We start from the raw sequence: 21,317 nt of genomic DNA on the forward strand, positions 1-21,317 counted from the left end.
ATTGCTGCTTATAAAAGATACACCTGGTCACCTAAGAGCTGTAATGGAGATGTATAAGGAGAGGAATGTCGCTTTTATGCCTGCTAACACGACATCCATTCTGTAGCCCGTGGATCAAGGAGTAATTTTGACTTTCAAGTCTTATTATTTAAGGAGTACATTTCCTAAGGCTCTAGCTGCAATCAATAGTGATCCCTCTGATGGATCTGAGCAGAGCACATTGAAAACCTTCTGGAAAGGATTCATCATTCCAAATGCCATTAAGAGCATTCATGATTCATAAGAAGAGGTTACAATATCAACACTAACAGAAGCTTGGAAGAAGTTGACTTAAACTCATGGATGACTTTGATGAGTTCAAGACTTTAATGGAGGAAGTCACTGTAGATGTGGTGGAAACAGTAAGAGAACTAGAATTATAAGCGGAGCTTGGAGACATGACTGGCTTGCTGCAATCTCAGAATCAAACTTGAATGGATGAGGAGTTGTCTCTTACGCATGAACAAAGAAAGTGGTTTCTTGAGATGGGATCTATTCCTGGTAAAGATGCCATGAACATTGTTGAAATAACAAAGGATTTAAAATGCTGCATAATTTTAGTTGCTAAAGCAGTGGCAGGGTTTGTGAGGATTGATTCCAATTTTCAAAGAAATTCTACTATGAATAAAATGCTATCAAAGAGCATTGCACAATACAGAGGAATCTTTCACAACAGAAAGAGTCAATCGGTGCAGCAAGTGATGCTTGTAATTGTTAAGAAATTTCCAAAGCCACCCCAATATTTGGAACCACCACCCTGATCAGTCAGCAGCCATTGACATTAAGGAAAGACTCTCCAGCAAAAAGACTGCAACTCACTGAAGCCTCAGATGATTAATAGCATTTTTTTTTAGAAAGAAAGTGTTTATTAATTAAAGTTTGTACATCATTTAGAATGCTATTACACATTTAGTAGACTACAGTATATTGTAAATAGGACTTTTAAATGCACTGGAAAACTGAAAACCTGTGTGATTTGCTTTGTTGCAATATTCACTTTATTGTGGTGATCTGGAACCAAACCTGTAATACCCTTGAGGTTTGCCTGTATATAGATTTAATATAAACCCAATAAAAACTACCAGATATTGCTTTTTTTTTTTTTTTTCTAAGAGAGAGGTTCTTACTCTGTTTTCCCGGCTGGAGTGTAGTGACAAGATCATATCTCACTGCAGCCTTTGAACTCCTGGTCTCAGGCAATTTTCACACTTCAGCCTCCCAAGTAGCTGGGACTGCAGGTGCACACAATCATGCTGAGCTAATTTTTAAATTTTTTTTGTAGAAAAGGGGTCTCACTATGTTGCCCAGGCTGCCAAACTCCTGGACTCCAGTGATCCTTGTGCCGTGCTCTTCCAAAGTGCTGGGACTACAGGCATGAGCCACCATGCCTGGCCCTATGTTTGTGTGTACATATGAATGGGCAAAATTTGACATGTCAATTTCAAAATTGATATAAAATTGCAAGAAGAATTTAGAAATACTTGCTCTACTGAATTTCATAACAAAATTAAGTTATGGTAATTAAGATAGTGTGAAATTGGTGGGTAGAAAAACAAATAGACCGATGTAAAGCATGAAAATTCCAGAAACAGAAGTGCGTGTGCATGAACACTTGATTTAGAGTGAAAGCAGCACCACAAAGCAGAAAATCATAGATTTCAGTGAATTGTGCTGGGACGATCGACATGTATAATATCGATTCTTGGTGGATTTTAAGTTTAAATAAATAAAAATAAATAAGCATCTTCGTTCATCAGAAAAGTCAACATTAAAATCACAGTAAGTCACCATTTCACACTCCTAGAATGGCTAAAATTAAAGAAGACAGACAAGACTAAGAGTTGGTGAAAAGCAGCTAGTGCTCACACACACTGCTGGTTGGGGTGTAGATGGGTGGACCATACTGGCAAACATTTTGACATTTTCTACTAGTTATGATATGCCTACCTTGTGACCAAAGAAGCCTACTTCTACGTCAACGTTTTATATAAATATCTATCAAAAGTTAAATGGCAGGGTGTGGTGGCTCACACCTGTAATCTCAGCACTTTGGGAGGCTAAGGCAGGTGGATCACCTGAGGTCAGGAGTTCGAGACTAGCCTAACCAATATGATGAATCTCCATCTCTACCAAAAATACAAAAATTAGCTGGGCGTGGTGGTGGGCACCTGTAAACCCAGCTACTAGGGAGGCTGAGACAGGCTGTATACAGGCATACCTCAGGGATATTGCAGGTTTGGTTCCTGGGAGGTGGAGGTTGCAGGGAGCCGAGATCGCGCCATTGCACTCCAGCCTGGGCAACAAGTGCAAAACTCTATCTCAACAAAAAGAGAAAAGTCAAAAGGATTAACACACTGTAACATATTTATATAAGAGACTGCCATAAAGAATGAACATGAATGTACAAAATTATGTGCAACATGGATGAATTTCTCAAATCTGAAGTTCAGCAAAAGATTAAACATAATATATACAGTATTATTCCAGTTATATGATTTTAGGAAAGGCAAAACTAAGGTTTTTTAAAAGTTATTATTATTTTTTGAGACATAGTCTCATTCTGTCACCTAGGCTGGAGTACAGTGGTGTAATTAAAGCTCACTGAAGTCTGGCTTTGTGGGCTCAAGCCATCCTTTCACCTCAGTCTTCTGAGTAGCTGAGCCCACAGGTGCCACCATACCCAGCAATTTTTTAAAAATTCTTTTTATTTTTTGTGGAGTTGGCAGTCTTACCATGTTACTTAACCTGGTCTTGAACTCCTGAGCTAAGCAATCCTCCTGCCTCAGCTTCCCAAAGTGCTGGAATTATAGGTATGAGCCACCATGCCTGGCTTACATATCAAGTGTTTAGGAATGCATGATTAGATGATACAAGTTCTGTCATGAAAGCAAGCATATGAGCTGCTATAAAACTCAGAATAGTAGCTCCATCTTGGGGCTATCACAAGACTGTCTGGAGAAGGCCCTGTGTGAGGCAGCTTTGGGGCGGTTGGCAATGTTCTCTTTCTGCTGAGACTGGGGGGGTTACAGGGCATTCATTTTATAGTCATTCATTAAGGTGTACATTTGTTACATATAACTTATTCTCATGTGCTGTTTTACAATTTTTAAAAAAGGAAAAAACAGAATAAGAAAATTTCTTGAGAAATAAAAATGTGATTTTCAGAATTAAAAATAGTAATAATAAATTCAAGAAGATAAACTCCAGTATATTGTCCATAAAGGCAAAGAAACAGAAAACAGATTCATGCCCACCCAGGGACACCAAAAAAAAAAAAAAAGAAAAAACAGAAATGAGATAGATGATCAGCCTTGAAGGTGTTATTATATTAATTGGTTAGTAGATTCAGTAATAAAAAAGAGAAGGTGGATAGGAGCATATCGTCAAAGAAACAAAATAAAGTTTTCCAGAATGAGATAACACCGTTTTTAAGGGGCCCCACAAAGCAGCGCCACACCAAGGCTCACAACTGTGAACCTTGCACTTTAGAACAAGAGAGGTGAAGAGAAGATCCTACAGTTTCCTGAAAACAAACAAATAACAAATTACAAACAAACAAAATATGCTTATATGAAAGATCAGGGATCAGAATCACATTGTGCTTAGCAACAGCCATACTGGAAACCTTGGAGTTTCCTAAAAATTACTACCAACTTCTAATTCGGCAACAGCCAAATTATCAGTGCAGTGTGAGGGTAGAATCAAGAAACTCATGATGTCTCCATCTCCATTTGCTTCCCTTGTTTTCTTTCTGAGATAGAAACCTACCTGTGGTCTGCAAATGAGCTGCTAAGAAAGAGCCAGTCATCTGATGCAGTGCTGGGATGACAGGTGTCAGCCATCACACCCAGCCTATGAATTTCATAATTTCATAATCGGGTGTTGAAGAATCATCATGGCAAGAGAAGGTTCAACCTAGCATAGCAAAAGAAATTTCAGGAAAAGAGTGGAGAGAAGAGCCAGGCCATTCATTGCACAGTGAGACAGCAAAGACCAGAGGAACAATAAGTGACTGAAAGGCCCCAGGGATTGTATCTGAAAAAGTCATAAGAAGAAGGATGCGGTATATTTCCTGACTGGCGATTGGTGAATGTATTGAAGAATTTTAGAGTTCTTTAGGTGAACTTGGGCAAGATTTAACAACAGTATATAGAAAATTAAGCAAACGAGGCCCGGCATGGTGGCTCATGCCTGTAATCTCAGCACTGTGGGAGGCTGAGGATGGTGGATCACTGGAAGTCAGGAGTTTGGGACCAGCCTGGCAAACATTGTGAAACTCCATCTCTACCAAAAATACAAAAATTAGCAAGATATGCTTGCTTGAATCCAGGAGGCAGAGGTTGCAGTGAGCTGAGTTTGTGTCACTGCACTCCAGCCTGGGTGACAGAGCAAGACTCTGTCTCAAAAAACCAAAAAAAAGAAAAGAAAATTCGGCAAATGAGCAAACAAGGTAGTTATTAGCTCCAGAAAAAAACAAATATATACATAAACAGAAGTGTAAGCATGAGCCTGTCGCATTGGCTCACGCCTGTAATCCTAGCACTTTGGGAGGCTGAGGAAGGAGAATTGCTTGAACCTGGGAGGCAGAGTTTACAGTTAGCTGAGATCACAGCACTGCACACCAGCCTGGGTGACAGAGCAAGACTCCATCTCGGGGAGAAAAAAAAGTGTAAGCATGGTGTATGGCTCAACTGTGAAAGGAAAATAATACAGATTTAACCAGATATAGTATGATACTATATGAAGAGATGGAGGGAGGGAGGTGAATGTGAGGACAGTGGGGAGGGTCAGAGGGCTAGAGGTCTTAAATTTGATATTAGGAAGTCAGTCAATAATGACTCAACTTGCAAAGTTAAGAAGCATGTTATTTAAACACAAGAGCTGTAGACTTCTAGATTAAAACATAAGAGGATAAGCAAAGATTTGTCAGCTAGGATGAAAAAGTATAAAACTATAACAGAAAAAAATTGATAAATTGCACTTAAGTAAAATTGCCAAATTCACAGTGTCTTGATTACTGCAGCTTTAGAGCAATTCATGACATCAGGTAGTGTCAGTTCTCCAATTCTGTTGTTCCTAAAGGTTTCTTTGGCTATTCTAGCTCCTTTCTTTCCATAGTCGTTCTAGTGGCTAATTCCTACAGAATAAGCCTGTTGAGATTTTGACAATCAATTCATTTGACTAAAAATATTAATATATCAAAGCTTGCAATCATTAGTCATAAAACCTGGGTCCCATTTGTGAGTTCTACTGGTAATAAGGCAAGTAATGATTTTTGAATCAGGGGTGTAGCTTATTAGTCAGGATTGTGCATACCACAGCAAGCTGGCCTGGGTCCAAATTCTGGCTCTGCCACTTACTAGCTGTGTGCACGAGGTTTTTCACTCTCTCTGTCTCATCTATACAAGTAGGGGTCATAACAGCCTGAAGTTCATGAGGCGGTTGAAATGTAAATGAGTTACTATACAGAAAATTCTTAGGCTGATGTCTGGCCTGTATCAAGTACTCTTGTTCTTATAATTTTATTGATTTTTTTCTTACCTTATCCCCAAATCTATTTAAAGTGGCTTACAAGGACACAGAAAATACATCAGTGTAGATTAAATTAAAAGTCAAAACAAGAGCAAAGAAAAAATAATTCTAGAACTTCTACCAACAGATTTTGTATTTCTGTATTTTCCAAAAACTCTCGTTAAAAATGTCTTTCTCTCTTATGGGTGTTATATTTATCAGAAATTTTACATGTCTAGTTAGATACATAGATAAAAGAAAAAATAAACCACAGAGAAGGTCTGAACTCAGTCCACAAGGAAGCCTGCTGGAGGAACAAAGCCAGCAGAACAGCAAGCTCAAAGGTGCCCTGAGAGTGATGGAAGGGGACTGGGAGCTCACTGCGGGTCACTTCACAACCAGCTTGAAAGCCACTCTGAAGAATTCCATCCAGGCATAACAGAAAGACAGTAAAGGCTTTAGAGAAAGGAGACTGCATCACTCAAGTGATGCTTCAAAAGATTGATTGCTCTTTGGTCTTTATTAATCTCATAATCAGGTGCTTGAGAGTTATGGTAAGATCTAAGAAACCCATTTTAGTTTAAGGAAACACACAAGTAAAATAAAACGAAAGTAAGAAAATAGAGTTCTGAGTTCTTTTTATTAGGATCGGCCCATTCACAGCAGACTGGCTATCATTCATTTTTGGAAATCTAGGTCTGAAACAAATATATCCCTTGGGTAACTCATGCTGAGAATCAAAGAGTAATATTTTAGAGCCCCAGAACTCCAGACTTTCTTTAGTTTTTCACAACGTCTCCCATGGTGCAAATACATGTAATGGAAAGATAGAGAGCCAGTGTTCCTGAAAAATTACGTTTCCTTTTTATGCTTCTTTGCAATCAAGGTTGAAGTAACCTGGGAAACATTAAGCTTGTAGGTTATTTTGGTCTGGAGTTCTCTCATTAGCCCGGGCAGCTAGATCTGTTTGCAACTTCGCTATAATGTGTACCCTGTACCGGAACAGGAAACCCCTGGAGACAAGGAAGCATTTATCACCCTAAGGATTGATTTGCACTTTCTCTAGTTTTCTAGGGGTAACAAAGAGGTGATGGCAGTTTAACCCGCAGAGTAGAGCAGTCATGCCCTCTTGGCTGGCCACTGCAGTCCCCTGGTAAACTAAGTAGTGCAGATGCCTGAGCTGCATTTCAGGCTCCCTGAGTTGGAATCTCTACAGGTAAAGGGAAAGCATCCGTACACATGAACAAAGCCCACACGGAGGCCTGCTGGAGACTCAAAGCTGCGGGAACCAGCACAAACGTGCTCCCCCGGGAATATCGGAAAGGGACAGGGAGGGCACCGTAGGGTCACTTCTTAAACAGTTCATTCACTTCACACGTGATCATGAGCAGCCACCCTTGGTAAGCATGAACACCAAGGGACCTGGCGCCTGAAGAAGATTCCCTGTGGGAGTTCATGCAGTGCCCTCCCACTTGCCCGGGGTACCTCTCCCCTGCTGTTCCTGCTGCCCAGCACCAAACATGCCAGGGGCACGGTAGCAGGTGGTGGAAAGGAGGCTCCGTGGTTCTCTGTCCTAGAGATAATAAAGCGTACAGTGAAATTTGCTTTGTGTTAAGGGGGTCCTTTTTGTCACATTATCTCAGGGTCAGCTGAGACAACCTAATGATCATACTTGATTTTCAGGTTCTAAAAGCCCATTTCGTTTTTAGCCAATACTTCGTGCCCCTCTTCTCCCTGTTATAAAAGGAATCAGATTTTCTCTCTCAAATTTCATCTGAATTTTGTTCAAAAATACTGAGAAGAAATTTCAGAAAGTGTGTTTTGTAAGGTTAAATTCAAAGTAAGATCTAGGAGGCGAATAAAAATCTTTCTTGTCCAGTGGAATCACTGTAAATAGAAGTTTCACCCAGATCATTATAAATTCATGTTGCATCTTTTGGTAATATGTTAAAAAAAAAAGTAGTAAAGAAATAGAGAAAAGAGAAACCATGTTTGCCATCTATCTTGACTCAGCCTTCCGTACCAAAAAAGGTGGAACGTTGAGGGAAAGTGGCTCAAGCAGCAAATTCGTTGAGGTTGGAAACCTATTACTAATTCAGGAGCAAATGCATTAGGAGGTGCAGTCCGGTCAGATTCTATTAAAGAGCAGCACATGGAGACTGCGTTTTCATAATTCATAGGGCAATTTCTCTTGCTTTGGGGGGAGAAAGATTCTTATCAATACAAATGCATCCTTGTGAGTAAATTGTTAGGATTGTCGATTATGTGTTTGACTATTTAATTCCCCAGATACTCTTAGTTGTGAAAGTGTGTAGCTGATCAGAATTTTTTTACAGTGTTGTTTTTTTAACTGTTCCAATCTTGTCATATGTTGGTTGATTAAAAGCAAAGTTTTTTAAGAATTTGTTCTTTGGTCTTTAAATAAGGCCAAACCCGCCTTCGACAAAAAACAAAAAACAAAAACAAACACACACACACAAAAAACACTGCTAACGTTGATGCAAGGAAAGTAATACTTTTTAAATTCAGGGTTTAATCCTGTCTTCTATTGACTTGCAAATTTTAACAAATCCAGTTAACTCTATGAAAACAAATGGCTTCATTTATACTCAGTTCCAATATATTTAACTTTTTTTTTTTTTTGAGATAGGGTCTCACTCTGTCACCCAGGCTGGAGTGGAGTGGTGCAGTCTTGGCTCACTGCAACCTCCACCGCCTGGGGTCAAGTGCTCCTCCCATCCCAGCCTCCCTGGTAGCTGGGACTACAGAAACATGCTACTGCTCCTATTTTTCTTATTTTTATCTCTTGTAGAGATGAGGTTTCACCACATTGCCCGGGCTGGTCTTGAACTCCTAAGCTCAAGTGATCCTCCCGCTTTGGCATCCCAAAGTGCTGGGATTATAGATGTGAGCCACTGCATCTGGCCAATTCCTATGTATTTAAAGATGGTGTGTTTAAAAAAAAAGAAAGAAAAAGAAGTTGGGATTTGGATTGGGATTCCTTGTGCATAAGTATATTTTAATAGCTCTGTTAAAAAAATCATTTCCCATTTACTACTAAGAATTACTGATTTTTAAATGTATATTTGCTAAAATTCAGCTCAGAGCTTGCAACATCTCTGTACCTATTTTCATGTAATATTAATTAAGTTAGCAACCAGATAGGACAAAAAAGTAAAATTTTTAAATGGAAAACAATAAAAATGATACTTAATCTCTGAGATTAGAAAAACACAGATATTTGGTTTTGTCCCAATAACCAATTATTACTCTCAATGTAAAAATAATCCTAGGAAAACAAAAGTAACCTCAAAAGAGAGATACTTCAAGAAAAGTACTTGTTTATCCCAAAATGTCTACTTGGGAATATTTAACTGAAAGATGTCTGATACCCTTGCCTTTTTGTTTCCAAGGATGTGTATTTTAAAATTCTGTTTTTGAAATAGACATGAAAATGAATGAATACAATATAAAGCCCCTGGAAAGTTCAGGATTCCTATGTACTCTGAGAATCGAAAAGTAGGCATGGCATGGGGAATTTGGGCCATGGCTTTTCCTTGGAGGCTACCAGTGATGTGACTTAGAAATGGCCACAGCAAGGTATCTGTGGATTTATGAAAGAATCTCCCAAGTAGACTAAAACTAGCTCCTTTTACCAACAGTGTTAAAGCAGTCAAGATTCTGGTGTTATACAAAAGGGCAGATGTCAGCATCCAGGAAGAAACAGAGTGGTTTTAGTTAGATATTCCCAATTTTAGACAGTGAATGGGGTGTGCCATCTAAGCACAAAAAGCAACTGTAGAAGTTGAACTGGAGTTCATGAGAGTGTCTGATCTGAAGATGGAGATTTGCTGAAACCACAGTAGCAGACTAGAACCTTAGGTGGGTTGCTTTGATGATAGGACTGGAGATTCAAAACAGATTTGGGATATATTCAAATTTAGTTTATAAGGGGGGGGAAAAGAAACCAGTATTGGAGGCTTCCCTATGGCTCTTAACACACATTTAATTTCCAGTATACAGATTTATTTACAAAGTTGAATTATTTTCTTGATATTGGATGGCAGAGTCCCTAAGGGCTTATATTAATCACTGTTTCTCTATGTTTTATTTAAAAAAACTCAAACATTTCACACATACTCCCACCACATGTGCACAGTATCATAAATAATTTAACTAGTCTTTCAGCCAGGCAGGACTTTTTCCCTCTACTTATTACCACATTCCATGTTGAGCCAGTTTCTTAACAAGGCAAGGTTATTCCCCATTTCTTTATCTTCCCCTCAGATCTTGGGAATAGAATTTTTAAAAATTTAAACAGTTGAGAAAGCTTGCAATCTAATGTAGTTTTGCATGTTTGAGTGACGATGATATTGGTTCCTCCAAAAGACATTTTGTGTATCTGGTGTAGAATTAGCTCATTACCTCAGTTAATGCTACCACATTCCATTTAGAATTGCTTTGAAAATCTGAAGCACTAAATGCACAATGAGCATTCAAATCACGTCTTTAAGTCTTGGTTATAGAAATGGAAGCATTCAAATCCCTGATATGATGATTACACTTGAGGCCTCATACCTGTACAGCCAAGGCAGACTATACAAAAGTAAATCATGATTTGAAATTGAAGGCTATCTTTTGCTCTATTGTACCTAAGACTTCGAATCTCCTACATTTAACCACTGGAACGGGTTGCTCCCTCTGAAGGGAGTGTGGTAGCTGGGTCAAGTGGCCAAAGTGAGATTGGGTTTCTCAGGCTGGGGCTGGGGGAAGGACACTGCTACCTGAGAAAAAGGGGGAAATCAGAGAGTGAAGCTGTGAGATAATCCAGGGCCCAAAAAGGAAATTTGAGGATCAAATATTTGGAAGAATAAAGACGGAATGAGATTAAAGATAAAACTGAAGTTTGAATTTAGGTTTGATTTTGGGTGGCAAGAGAATGTGAATGGAAAGATCAGGCAGGTGTCCTGAGCTATTTTCTTTACTTCTGTTACTTGCTGTGTTTGAAGCTCACTTTTTAGAATGTTACATGGTTTACTGTACCTGTTTTAAAGGACTAGGAGTGGAGCAGACCAAACTCTAGTCAGGCAGAAAAATCTCCCAGTTAGATTTATTGACATTTGACCTGAGCTCCATCTTGGGCAATCTTAGGTGGGAGGTAAGAGATGGAGGTGGGGAAATTAAGATTTTAACCTTGCCCTTCTTTCAATTCCAGGATTGAGCATTGACCACAATGCTGACAAGAGTCCTGTACTTCATGTTTACCCTGTTCTTGTGCTGTTATAAAGAAATACCTGAGTTTGGGTAATTTATAAAGAAAAGAGGTTTATTTGGCTCTCAGTTAATTAAAGGCTCTACAGGAAGCATGCTGCTGGCATCTGTTTGGCTTCTGGCGAGTCCTCAGGAAGATTTTACTCATGGCAGAAGGCGAAGCAGGAGCAACAACTCACATGGCAGAACAGGAGCAAGATAGTGGGGGTAGGGAGAGGGGCCACACTCTTTTAAACATCCAGACTGCCATGAACTCAGTGACAACTCACTCGTTATCACAAGGATGGCACCAAATCATTCATGAGGGATCCACCCCCATGATCCAAACAGCTCCATGGAGGCCCCACCTCCAACATTGGAGATTATATTTCAAAATGAGATTTGGAGGGGAAAAACATCCAACCGTATCACTTCACACAGACTGCTTGTCACATCTGATGAAGAAGGTGGGTTTTCTATAATGGAGAGATTGAACCTGGCCTGAATTCCTGTAGACAGTGGTGCACGAAAATATAGAATTGATTGTTTCTATGACTTTAAATGATTTTTAAATAAAATTTTTCTAGTTTTCCAGAAGGAATCATGGGCCAAAATTGGCCTTCTATTTTGATAATGTGACTTCTGCATGATGTTTCTTTATTCTTTTCCTACTGTTTGACTCACTGAAGAGTGTCCTCCCCAACTTTACTTTCATGCATAATGCAGAGAAGAGCTAATGAGCCTCTGGACCATCCTACAACCAGTATCAAAACAATGGTTTCAATTAGGTGAGAAACTGGGTCTCCTGTAGAGCCCTGACTCCCTCGTATTCCATAGTCAATGAAAAACAAAATCATGCCCATTTAAAACATTTTTTCTTAAGCTTTGTTTTTGTATCTCAGATGCAGAGAGTTGGGCAAATCATTTTCTTCCTTCATGACATGTGGATATCAGTGGTCCATTCAAGGCCTTGCTTTTGTTTTAGTTATTTATTTTTATTCCCCTGAATCCTCTACCACAGTCCTATTTATCTAATTATATATGTCCTACTTCTATAACATCTCTTCTTTTCCACTTTCAATGCTGCCTTTGGCATTGATCAGACAGCCCATTAGAATATTGTATTAGCTTGTTTACCTCATTTCAGCCTAAACCTCTCAACCCATTCTTCGCCCTTCTGATATCCTGAAAATATGGTCATTCAATGTCCCATGTTTGGTCCTACAAGATAAAGCTCAAAGTTTTTCACGAAAGATAAAATACTCCCCAACATCATGCTCTCTGTACTCTCACCAGTCTTACCTTCCTTCTACAGCCACACCTAACCCCCTACACCTTTCCTCTTTTCTCCTATCCTGCACCTTCGGATCTGTCTGGTAAACCCATATTTATGCTCCAAGGCTCTGATCATGGTTCCTCTATGAAGACTTCTTAATTGCCTGTCCATCATATAGAATTGAATATATATATTTTTTCTACCACACCCTATACTTATTTTTATAAAATAATTCTAGCACTCGATTGCATTTATAGTTCACAGATTTGAGTCCTCTGGAGGGAGTGACCATGTCTATCAGTCCTGGTGCCATTTTGAAAGTGCTTGGCAGGGACAAGGTCTTCATTAGATGTAAGTTGAATGAACAATGAAATCTCATGATTAAGCACAATAGTCCCAACAATTACGTCAAACTTGTGTTGGGTATCTATGGCTGATTATTATTCAGGAAGGAGAAAAATGTGTGTGGAGAGGAGATGGGGTGCAGTGTCAGCCTGACCTAGAGCATTGTTCTGATCACGTCACTTTCTCTGGTCAAACACTTCAAAGGCTCCATTAAAAATAAGGCAGCCAAGCCCAACTCTTAAGCCTGATGTGCAAGTCCCTTCATGATCTAACTTTGACTTACCTTTCCAGGCTTATCTTTCATGACTCTCTTTTAAGTATTTTGTGTTCCATACAAAATAGGTCACCCATGATTACCAAACCTGCCTGTACCTGCCCATATCTGCATCTCTGTTTGCTGTCCTTTCTCCGTGTTAAGTCCAACCCCATGTCTCTCAGCTTTGGCTCCTAATATTCCATGAGTCCTTCAAGGTACCAGTTGAATGCGACCTGTTCTAGGAACATTTCCTTGATTCCTCTAGCAAATATCTCCTTTTTAAAATCTTCTTTTCAGGCCGGGCGTGGTGGCTCATGCCTGTAATCCCAGCACTTTGGGAGGCTGAGGCCTGCGGATCACCTGAGGTCAGGAGTTCAAGACCAGCCTGGCCAACATGGTGAAATCCCACTTCTACTAAAAATACAAAAATTTAGCTGGGTGTGGTGGCACGCACCTGTAATTCAATCTATTCAGGAGCCTAAGGTAGGAGAATCTCTTGAATCCAGGGAAGTGGAAGTTGCAGTGAGCTGAGATTGTACCACTGCACTCCAGCCTGGGAGAAAGAATGAGACTTCATCTCTCTCTCTCTCTCTCTCTCTCTCTGATCTTCCTTTAAGTGTCTCTTTATGGCACAAATACTAGTATGCTTTGTTATTTGAGGATGCATTCATTTCACCAAATCCACCGGGAAGAAATTAAAACACACCTCATTTTATCATACTTCACTTTATTGCACTTCACAAATATTAAACTTCTTACAAATTGAAGGTTTGTGGCAACTCTGAGTCCAGCAAATCTTTCAGGGCCATTTTTCCAACAGCATGTGCTCACCTCATATCTCTGTGTCACATTTTGATACTTCTTCCAATATTTCAAACTTTTCCATTCTTATTATATCTGTTATGGTGATCTTTCATGTTACTATTGCAATTTTTGGGGGTGCCACAAAGTGTTCTCATTTAAGGCAGTGAACTTAATCAATAAATATGTGTTCTGACTGTTCCACTGACCAGCCAATCCTCCATTTCTCAGGCCTCTCTATTCCCTGAGACCCAAAATGAAAATTAGGTCAATAAATATTTCTACAATGGCTTCTAAGGGTTCAAATGAAAGAAAGAGTTTCATATCTCTCACTTTAAATCAAATGCTAGAAATGATGAAGTCTAGTGAGAAAGGGATATTAAAAGCTGAGCTAGGCCACAAGCTAGTGTTCTTATGCCAGTTAACTAAGTAGTGAATGCAAAGAAAAAGGTCTTGAAGGAAATTAGAGGTTCTACTCCAATGAACACATGAGTGATAAGAAAGTGAAACAGCCTGATTGTTGATATGAAGAAAGTTTGAGTTGTCTGCATAGAAGATCAGACCAGAAACAACATTACCTTAAACCAAGGCCCAATCCAGAGCAAGAAGTGAGGAAGCTACAGAAGAAAAGTTGGAAGCTAGCATAGGTTTGTTCATGAGGTTTGAGGAAAGAAGCCAGATCCATAACATAGAAGTATGAGGTGAAGCAGCAAGTGCTGATGTAGAAGCTGCAATAAAAATTTTTCTAGAAGATCTAGCTAAGATTATTGATGAAGGTGGCTACACTAAACAACAGATTTTCAATGTAGACAAGACAGCCTTCTATTGGAAGAAGATGCCATCTAGGATTTTCCTAGCTAAGGAGGAAAAGTCCATGGCTTTGAAGCTTCAAAAAACAGGCAGACTCTTGTTACAAGCTAATGCAGCTGGTGACTTAAAGTTCAAGCCAATGCTCATTTACCATACAAAAAAAATCTAAGCCCTTAAGAATTATACTGAATTTATTCTGCCTATGCTCTATAAATAGAACCACAAAGCCTAGATGACAACACATTTATCTATTTACAGAGTGGTTTACTGAATATTTTAAGCCCATTGTTGAGACCTACTGCTCAGAAAGAATCCTTTCGAATTATTACTGCTCATTAACAATGCACCTGGTTACCCAAGAGCTCTGATGGAGATATACAAGGAGAGAAATTTTATTTTCATGCTAACATAACATTCATTCAGCAGCCTACAGATCAGGGAGTAATTTTGACTTTTAAATTATATTATTTAAGAAACACATTTCATAAGGCTATAGCTTCCAAAATGGTTCTTCTGATAGATCTGAGCAGAGTACATTGAAAACCTTCTGGAAAGGATTCACCATTCTAGATGCCATTAAGAGCATTCATGATTCATGGGAAGATGTCAAAATATAGAACTTAACAGGTGTTTTGAAGAAGTTGATTCTACCCTCATGGATCACTCTGAAGGTTTTAAGACTTCAATGAAGGAACTCACTGCAGATGTGGTAAAAATAGCAAGACAAATAGAATTAGAAGTAAAGCTTAAAGATGTGAATGAATTGCTGTAATCTCAGGATCAAACTTGAGTGGATGAGGAATTGCTTCTTACAGATGGTCAAAGCAAGTGATTTCTTCAGATGAAATCTACTCCTGGTAAAGATTACTGTGCCATTTCTTGAGCAGTGTCCTATCAGAGGTTTATACAAAGAGAGAATGACTGAACTGTATGGTTATCCCAAGTATAGTTGCCACTTCAAGAAAGGAAAACGGTCTTTTTATTTTTACAATACAGTTTTGCAGAACTAGCGAGTATTATATGTACAGGATTCCTTAGAGGGTGAGGCCAAAGTATTCCTGGACCTCAACATACTGTCTGATGATGGCATGGTGGCACTCTGAGGTTATGCGTTCAGTGAAGATGGTGAATATTTTGCCTATGGTCTGAGTGCCAGTGGCTCAGACTGGGTGACGATCAAGTTCATGAAAGTTGATGGTGCCAAAGAGCTTCCAGATGTGCTTGAAAAAGTCAAGTTCAGCTGTATGGCCTGGACCCATGACAGGAAGGGAATGTTCTACAACTCATACCCCCAACAGGATGGAAAAAGTGATGGTACAGAGACATCCACCAATCTCCACCAAAAGCTCTACTACTATGTCTTGGGAACAGATCAGTCAGAAGATATTTTGTGTGCTGAGTTTCCTGATGAACCTAAATGGATGGGTGGAGATGAGTTATCAGATGATGGCTGCTATGTCTTGTTATCAGTAAGGGAGGGATGTGATCCAGTAAACTGACTCTGGTACTGTGACCTACAGCAGAAATCCAATGGCATCACTAGAATCCTAAAGTGGGTAAAACTGATTGACAACTTTGAAGGAGAATATGACTACGTGACCAATGAGAGGATGGTGTTCATGTTCAAGACGAATCGCCGTTCTCCCAACTATCGCGTGATCAACATTGACTTCAGGGATCCTGACGAGTCTAAGTGGAAAGTGCTTGTTCCTGAGCATGAAAAAGATGTCTTAGAAAGGGTAGCTTGTGTCAGGTCCAACTTCTTTGTCTTATGCTACCTCCATGACGTCAAGAACATTCTGCAGCTCCACAACCTGACTACTGGTGCTCTCCTCAAGACCTTCCCGCTCCAGGTTGGCAGTGTCGTGGGGTACAGCAGTCAGAAGAAGGACACTGAAATCTTCTATCATCAGTTTACTTCCTTTTTATATCCGGGTATCATTTATCACTGTGATCTTACCAAAGAGGAACTGGAGCCAAGAGTTTTCTGAGAGGTGGCCATAAAAGGAATCGATGCTTCTGATTACCAGACAGTTCAGATTTTCTACCCTAGTAAGGATGGTACGAAGATTCCAATGTTCATTGTGCATTAAAAAAGGCATAAAATTGGATGGTTCTCCTCCCACTTTCTTATATGGTTATGGTGGCTTCAACAGATCCATCACACCCAACTACAGTGTTTCCAGGCTTATTTTTGTGAGACACGTGGGTGGTATCCTGGCAGTGGCCAACATCAGAGGAGGTGGCGAATATGGAGAGATGTGGCATAAAGCTGGTATCTTGGCCAACAAAGAAAATGCTTTGATGACTTTCAGTGTGCTGCTGAGTATCTGATCAAGGAAAGTTACACATCTGCCAAGAGGCTGACTATTAATGGAGGTTCAGATGGAGGCCTCCTAGTGGCCACTTGTGCAAATCAGCGACCTGACCTCTTTGGTTGTGTTATTGCCCAAGTTGGAGTAATGGACACGCTGAAGTTTCATAAATATACCATTGGCCAGGCTTGGACCACTGATTATGGGTGCTCAGACAGCAAACAACACTTTGAATGGCTTGTCAAATACTCTCCATTGCATAACGTGAAGTTACCAGAAGCCAATGACATCCAGTACCCGTCCATGTTGCTCCTCACTGCTGACCACAATGACCGCGTGGTCCCGCTTCACTCCCTGAAGTTCATCGCCACCCTTCAGTACATTGTGGGCTGCAGCAGGAAGCAAAGCAACCCTCTGCTTATCCATGTGGACACCAAGGTGGGCCACGGGCAGGGAAGCCCACAGCCAAAGTGATAGAGGAAGTCTCAGACATGCTTGCTTTCATAGCATAGTGCCTGAACATCGACTGGATTCCATAAACAGTTTCCCACTCCCTCCTGACAGTGACAGAAAACCTCAAGGGCTTTCCCACTGTTCAAACCGAGAAACCACTGGGCAAAATGCTTCCCCACGGAAACATTGTTCCTGCACTCTCAGACTGCAGTTGAACAGAACTGCCATGGGAATTTCATCTTTTTTTAGCCTTCTCCTTTTTAGCAAGCCCTTGATGTTTCTTTTTCCACCCTGTCTAGGCACATGTGGTTTGTTTTTTGACAACAAAAAAGACAAAAGACGACAAAATGACAACAAAAGATTTAGAATATTACACAAAATTAGTGGCAGATGTTGAGAGAATTTACTCCAATTTTTAAAAAATGTTGTACTGTGAATAAAATGCTATCAAAGAGTATTGCCTACTACAGAGAAATCTTCTGTGAAAAAAAGAGTCCATTGATGCAGCAAGCTTCACTATTGTGTTAAGAAATCTCCATAGCCACCCCAGCCTTCAGAACCACCACCCTGATCAGTCAGCAAGACCCTCCACCAACAAAAAATTACAACTCACGGAGAGCTCAGATGATTGTTAGCATTTTGTATCAGAAATGTATTTTTAAATTAAGGTATGTACATTGTTTTTCTAGACATAATGCTGTTGCAAAGTTAATACACTACAGCATAGTGTAAACATAACTTTTGTATGCACTGAGAAACTATAAAATTTGTATGGTTCATTTTATAGTGATATTCACTTTACTGTAGAGCTCTAGAACCAAACCCATGATATCTGAGGTATGCCTGTACATATTGTTGATTTTAGTGTAGTGTTCTTCCTGCATCTCAGTACAAGTAAAAAGGAGATTAAAAAGCTAGGATTTCCCGAGCACCTGCTATGCAATAGGCACCAGTTGAAGTACATTTATACATTATGTCATTGTCCACATTGATACACGACGAAGTGAACCATCTGCTCATAATCGCTGAACTAACAAGTGAGGGGCCAGGACATGAACTCAGGCCATCTCTCCCACCTCCACAGTACTGCTGCTCAGAGCACTGTCAACGCGGGCTGGCACATGAGTAAAAATGATTTCCGTTTGTGGACTTCTCTCTGCTGCTGCTGTTCAAACAGAAGGGAGACCCGTGAGCCACAGCTCATACCTGATTACTCAGACATGGACTCTGGGGCTTGTGTATTGTCCAGGCTCTATATTCTTTCTTTCCTGTTCCTGGAGCTTTGATCATTGCACTTGCTCTTTCGTATGACCTTTACCCAGGGAAACCTCAATGGAAGTGGGGGCGCTCTGCTGTAGATTTTACTCTTTGCCGGAAGCTCTGGAGAAATGTTGTACTTTGAAGTTATTTGCTTAAGTTAGTTTCATAAAGCAACATTCTGACTTCGTAGAAACTTAAAGTTTTCTGTTTTGAAGGGAGTTGAGAGATCATTTGTGCATCTATTTTCTTCCTATTTCTCATTACAGATAAAAGTGACTATGTGAAGGGCTGGGCACAGTGGCTCGTGCCTGTAATCTCAGCTCTTTGGGAGGCCAAGTTGGGTAGATCACTTGAGATCAAGAGTTTGAGACCGGCCTGGCCAATATGGTGAAACCCTGTCTCTACTAAGAAATACAAAAATTAGCCAGGAGTGGTAATGCATGCCTGTAATCTCAGCTACTAGGGAGGCTGAGATAGGAGAATTGCTTAAATCTAGGAGGCAGAGGCTGCAGTGAGCCGAGATTGTGCCATCGTGCCACTGCACTCCAGCCTGGGCAACAAAATGAGACTCCATCTCAAAAGAAAATGTTTTTTAAAAAGGGACTATGTGAGTTATACCCTGGAGGTCTCTGGTGTTAAGGCCTATTGTTATATATTATAGAACATCTCCTCTTGTTTTTTTGGGGTTTTTTTTTGCATTTATATCATAAATAAGAAATGCAGAAGTGAGAAAGGCCAAGTGTCTAGAATATTTTCTCTTTTAGCAGTAGAACCTCAGGAGGCAGACATTCAGCAAGAAGCCTGCTAAACTAGAGACTAATTCCCTCCAACTTTGGTTAAATTTCTATCCCCCCATCAAAACCCCCAGAGCAAAGTCATTAGCAGCATTCATTGCTCCTTGTAAGAGCTGAGAATACACCCCAGATGTTGTGTTTTGAGCACAAAGGCCTGTGTGCCTGATTCACAGCATGGCTTAGAACCTTCTGAACCCCGCCCACCCTACAAGATACTCTTTGTGGCCTCTCCTAGGTTTCCAACGTTATTATACAACCCCAGGCTCCTTCCTCTTTTGTAACCTCTCAGACAAGTAATGGATGCACTATAGTCTTTGCCAGAAAATAAAATGAAAAGGAATGAGAAGTCCCTGCCAGAGTAGTTTTCTTTTGATGCTTTCTTTCATCTTCCTTCACCTCCCCTGTGGGGAAAAATAAGGCAATGTATTTATCAGCTTTTATTATCTTGATTTATAACCTCAGGTCCCAATTAGAAGGTAAAACATAAAGGCATAGATTTAAATGGTGCCAATTGTGCCCTTTCCATTTCATTCTTTTCTCTCTTTTGTCAGAAAAAAAATCCTTTGATTTCATTTCTTCATTCTTTATAACACTGTATTGATCTGCCAGTATAGAGAATGCATCAGCGACTCTCTTATCTTTGGCTAATACTACATTTTTCTGCATTGACTGCAACCCACAAACTGTACATTTGTGTCATTACATGCCTGGTTTGCACACATTGAATTAGATGTATGATGTGCATTCTATACTTTACTGAGTTCATTATGACAAGAATTGTGATGAATGGCATTTAATAGCTTTCATTTATCATCCAGAAAGTTTCATTTTCCAACATCAATCAGGCAATTAAAAGAACTGCTAGTAGGCTGACCTACTGTGTGTCTTCATTCTCTTGCTTCATTTCACGTTCATTATGGTTCACAGAACAGAATGATGACGTTCCTGCATTCATTCAGTCAGTCCTTCAAACAATTTTCATTGCATGCCTGCTATGTGCTAGACAGCAGTTGAGGCACAGGAAACAACACTAAAATAACAGACAAAATCCTTTCTCTTATGTGGGTAACAAGAAAGGGCTGGGAAGGAGAACAGACCAATAAACAGTGTATTTGTAATATATGCAGAGGCATGAGCACTAGGCTGGGGAAGGAGCTAGTGGTGACAAGAAAGGGAATGGAGGCCACAGTAGTCAGGGAGAACCTCATTAAGAAGGTGACCTGGAACAGATACTTGCATGAAATAGAGAAGCAAGCTCTGCAGCCACCCATGAGAGCCTTCCAAGCACAGGGAGCCGCTGAGGATGGAGCAGAGCCAGCATATATGAGAAACTGAAAGGACATGAAATCTGGAGCACAGGGAGTGACAGGGAAAGTGGATGGGGAGTAGGTAGCAGATGGATAGATTTACGTAAGGCTGTGTGAGCCAACAATAACTAAATTTCATTCTGAGAAAGTTGGGATGCCATCAGAGAGTTTTGGGCAGAGGGGACATAATCTGACTTTTGCTTTAAAAGAGTTACTCCAGCTGTAGTGAGAATAGACAATTGAAGGTAACAGTAGAAACCAGGAAACCAGATATATTACAATAATCTGGGGGAAAAATAATGCAGGCTTGGACCAGGATGGCAGTGGTGGAGGGGAGAGAGACAGGGTTAGGTTTGTATTGTGAAGGCAAAGCCAGTAGGCTTTGTTGATAGACTAGGTAAGTGATGACAGAAGCGTGGACAAGGATAACTCCAAGAACTGGGGATGCATAGCTGGATGAATGAAGTTGGTGTTTACTGACAGAGGAAAGCCTGAAGAAAGAGAAATTAGAGACAGGCAGGAAGAAAGCAAGAGCTCTCTTTTGGGCATATTAACTTGGGGTTCCTACCTCTCCACAATCACCAATTAATAAATTGTCATCTTTCCCATAGATTAGTCTTGGTTGAGTGTGGTCTCTGGAGCCTGTCTTCCTTGTCTTGAAACCCACCCATACTAGCTACCGCGATCTGAAAGAAATGACAACCTTTCTGTACCTCAGTTTCTTTTCTTTTAATATTTAGTTTTCTTATACAAAAAACTTTTTTTTCCCATAAGTTACTGGAGTACAGGTGGTATTTTGTTACATGAATAAGTTCTTAGGCGGTGATTTGTGAGATTTTGGTGCACCCATCACATGAACAGTACAGACTGCACCATAGTTGCAGTCTTTTATCCCTCATC

At 40.1% G+C, this 21,317-nt stretch overlaps 1 pseudogene; it reads left to right on the top strand.

Moving 5' to 3' along the window:
- Nucleotides 1-17,142, top strand: part of LOC105732253 (prolyl endopeptidase-like) — a 53,497-nt pseudogene extending 36,355 nt beyond the window's left edge.
- Nucleotides 17,143-21,317: the final 4,175 nt, after the last annotated feature.

The sequence above is a fragment of the Aotus nancymaae genome, unplaced genomic scaffold (genome assembly GCF_030222135.1).
Source record: "Aotus nancymaae isolate 86718 unplaced genomic scaffold, 86718_ANA_hifiasm-v0.15.2.pri h1tg000065l, whole genome shotgun sequence".
In the NCBI taxonomy this organism is placed as follows: domain Eukaryota; kingdom Metazoa; phylum Chordata; class Mammalia; order Primates; family Aotidae; genus Aotus; species Aotus nancymaae.